The sequence below is a fragment of the Adiantum capillus-veneris genome, chromosome 6 (genome assembly GCF_014529385.1).
Source record: "Adiantum capillus-veneris isolate H3 chromosome 6, ASM1452938v2, whole genome shotgun sequence".
Classification (NCBI taxonomy): Eukaryota; Viridiplantae; Streptophyta; class Polypodiopsida; order Polypodiales; family Pteridaceae; genus Adiantum; species Adiantum capillus-veneris.
This window is the reverse complement of record NC_140936.1, coordinates 149613681-149617095: the sequence shown is the minus strand read 5'-3', so window position 1 is coordinate 149617095 and position 3415 is coordinate 149613681. Positions and strand designations below refer to the sequence as shown.

The window sequence follows — 3415 nt, the reverse complement described above, 5'->3', positions numbered from 1 at the left end:
GGATCTCTTGTGATCTATCTACCCCAGCTAGCTGTTTAGCTGCTTAGTCCACACCTAGCAGTTTAGGATTCCATAGTATTTTATTTTGTCATTTTGTCATCTTGTTACTCTGACTTTGTATTAGATCCACCACATTGTAACTTTCTGGTCTCATAGGTCACTTTGGCCTTTTGAAGACGTTAATGTAACATTTCATCTCTCTCTCTCTCTCTCTCTCTCTCTCTCTCTCTCTCTCTCTAGCTTGCATTGTAGGACTATTTAAAAGGTGAAATCTTTTGTTGTTTTAATGGGGACATTTTTTATCTACAGAGGTTGTGTCCAGATGAGGAGATGGTTTGATTACAGAAGCCACATATGCATAGTGAGTAAGAGGGATATGTATCTGTGGCTAGTTATTTGAATCTGAGCTGTTCTTCCTGAGATCCATTTGCATTTGTTGCCAGGTATTTGAGAGGCTTGGTCCAAGCTTGTATGACTTTTTGCGGGCTAATGACTATAGCCCATTTTCTATTGATCTTGTCCAGGAATTTGGAAGACAGCTTTTGGAATCTATAGCATGTGTGTCTCTGCTATAAAATGACTCTTTGAATGCCCATTAACTGCATACTTGTAAATGATCTAATTTTCTTGCTAGCTTACCAGCAATGTTTTGACAATGCAAACATGCAGAATCTGAGCCTCATTCACACAGATCTTAAACCTGAGAATGTTCTTCTGGTCTCTTCCGATTATGTGAAAGTTGTTGACCGGAAGGTAATTCTATCAATGGGTGCATAGAATGACATGCGTGCCCAAAGTTGATAGCCTAACATGTTCTTTGCTTGCCTTTGTCCTTGCTGTTGGGTGCTTACAGAACACCTCAAAGCATTCAGTTCAAATGAGAGGGGTGCCTAAGTCAAATAGGATAAAGCTTATTGACTTTGGCAGCACCACGTATGACAGGGAATGTAGTTTTTCAATTGTGTCTACCAGGCACTATCGTGCTCCTGAGGTTATTTTGGATTAGTAATAGTAATCCCTTGTTTGTCTACCCTGAGGAACTTTCAACCCTACGCAGTGTGTTAAATTGTTGGTCACACAAATATTCATGGTTCTCAGGGTCTGGATGGAGCTATCCATGTGATATTTGGAGCGTGGCTTGTATCATGGTTGAGCTTTGCTCGGTATTGCTCAAGTTAATTTTGTCAATGGCTTGAAAATTTGGAGATTGAATAGTAGTGTCAGTGCAATGCTTAACAATGAGTGTCCTGCTGTAGGGTGAAGTCTTTTTTCAAACACATGAAAATCTAGAGCATTTGGCCATGATGGAACGCGTTTTTGGATCAATCCCCTCTTATTTGCTTAGAAGGTCAAAGTAAGCACGATGTATGGCAGCATAAGTGAATGGACCTTGGTCTTGTCTCTTAGCTACTCATTTCGTGTGATGACATTGTAAAGTAGGAGAATTGAAGTTTCTAGAACTGTAGTTTCTTTTCTGGTGTTCATGTACATGATTCTATGGCTGACAATAGTAGAGCAGCTTATTTTATGGGTAACAATTTTCTTGTCCTATGGTTTTAAGAGTTTGTATTGTTATTTAAACAGGGGAAAAGCTTAAGAGTACTTCAGGCATGAAAGGACACTGAATTGGCCTGATCGGTATACAACAAGGGAGAGTATCCAAGCTGTGGAACGGCTTTCTAAACTCAAAGTGAGCGTCAATTTGTCTGCTAGTGAGTTTTTCTATGATGGTACTAAGTTTATGTGGTGTAACCATCGGTTGTCTCTCCATTTCCAGGATTTGTTGGCGAAGTATGTCGAGAAGGTTCCAAGCTCACTAGTGAATCTATTGGAGGGTATGTTCTGTTTTGATGCGTTGAAAAGTCTTACTACCAGAGAGGGCTTGCAACATCCTCTTTTCCAAGAGTCTTTGCGGCCCTAATGTGAGAGATTACATGCGTGGATGGCTCATCTTGGAGTTTAAAGTGAATTAAGGCACCACAGGGTAATGCAGGGAGGGTGGTGTTGTGAGAAGTGAATATTTCTCATCAAGATGGGAGCGCAGGATGTCTGAGAGGCTTAACCAAACTGCATTCACTATGCGGGTGCTGCCAATCATGATCACACCTGGAAGGTGAGGTAGGTAGCCTGCGGTGCTGTGAGAAGTGAACATTTTTCATCAAGATAGGAGCACAGGACGTCTGAGCCTTAACCAAACTGCATTCACTATGCTAGTGTTGCCAATCATGATCACACCTGGAAGTTGAGGCAGCCTGTAGTGTGAAAGGCGAGGTTGCGGAGATGGAAACACATTATATGTATCCCTGCTGAAGCACAGTCACCTGGTGTTCCAAAATATGATTGTGGGATGATATAGTGGCAGAAAAGAGGGGTGTCAACCAGTGTCTGCTTCGATGTGTCTGTCAGGATCTGATTTTGTCTGGGCAACTTGTGGAGCATCTGTGCCATCCAAAAGGGAAGAGGCAGTTTATAAACATTTCAAGTTGATTGATGGCTAGGATGATGAGATGGTTTCAAACTCTGTGCTCCAAGAAGCACACGTTCTCTAGCCTTCACACTTCATCAAACTGTAATACCTTAAATCCCTATTGGGTCTCGATATTGAGACCGCAGATTGTCTACCTGAGATAAGGCCCAATCATGATGCTGTATTCTATGTGGATATTGTGAAACGACCACTTGCATAATTTTGATAAAGAAATTCATCAAGTGTTTTAAAAATCTTTGGGATTAAGTTCAAACTTTCAATCAAGTTGTTTCATCGTGTCTTGTGTCTTGTGTCTTGCAGGATGTGGGAGAGTGAACTTTTCTAGCTTTAATATGCAATTAACAGTTCCTTGATGACAAGGAATCAAACCTTGTCTTTTGATTGTGCTCATTCTAGAACAAGTCCCTGGTTTTCACATTTCATGTGTCAAATGAGTGCAATGCCAGCTTGAAGCTCAAAAAGTCTGTTTGAGGGTTTAGTACATGATGCAGTAGAAATTAGGGTCTGTCAGTTGCATGATTTTGGCCTCTTATGGAAAAAATTGTTGATTTCCTTTTGGTGCACAGAATTTTTGTACGCTATGGAAATGGATTTCAATGGGTATGTCAATTTTTTTGGAGGAGTATGTTTCATGTGCGAAAAGTTGTATGTATGAGTAAAAAAAATGCTCAGGCGACAGAAGGGAAGTTTTGCAAAAGTAAAAATTGCAGTGGACAGGTGGACAATATTGTTTCAGGTGCTAGAAGAAAGACGGGTATTATCAACATTCTAGGATGTTTTTATGTTGTGACAAGCTAGCTTTTTGTGCCCCCCCCCCCAAGTGCAATCATAGTGAGCATGATATAGGTTTTTTCTGGAAGGAAAAACTGGTTAGCCCTACACAGGGGCAGGAAGAGCTTTGCCTGTGGCCGTCAAGGTCATCGGTCG

General features: G+C 41.1%; 1 pseudogene across 1 annotated transcript; it reads left to right on the top strand.

Moving 5' to 3' along the window:
• The first annotated feature begins 261 nt into the window (after positions 1 to 261).
• On the top strand, positions 262 to 2709 carry LOC147456462 (serine/threonine-protein kinase AFC3-like; annotated as a pseudogene). The gene is made up of 5 exons (XR_015188517.1): positions 262 to 753; positions 854 to 1163; positions 1257 to 1354; positions 1585 to 1690; positions 1778 to 2709. The product of XR_015188517.1 is annotated as a serine/threonine-protein kinase AFC3-like (transcript).
• Positions 2710 to 3415: the final 706 nt, after the last annotated feature.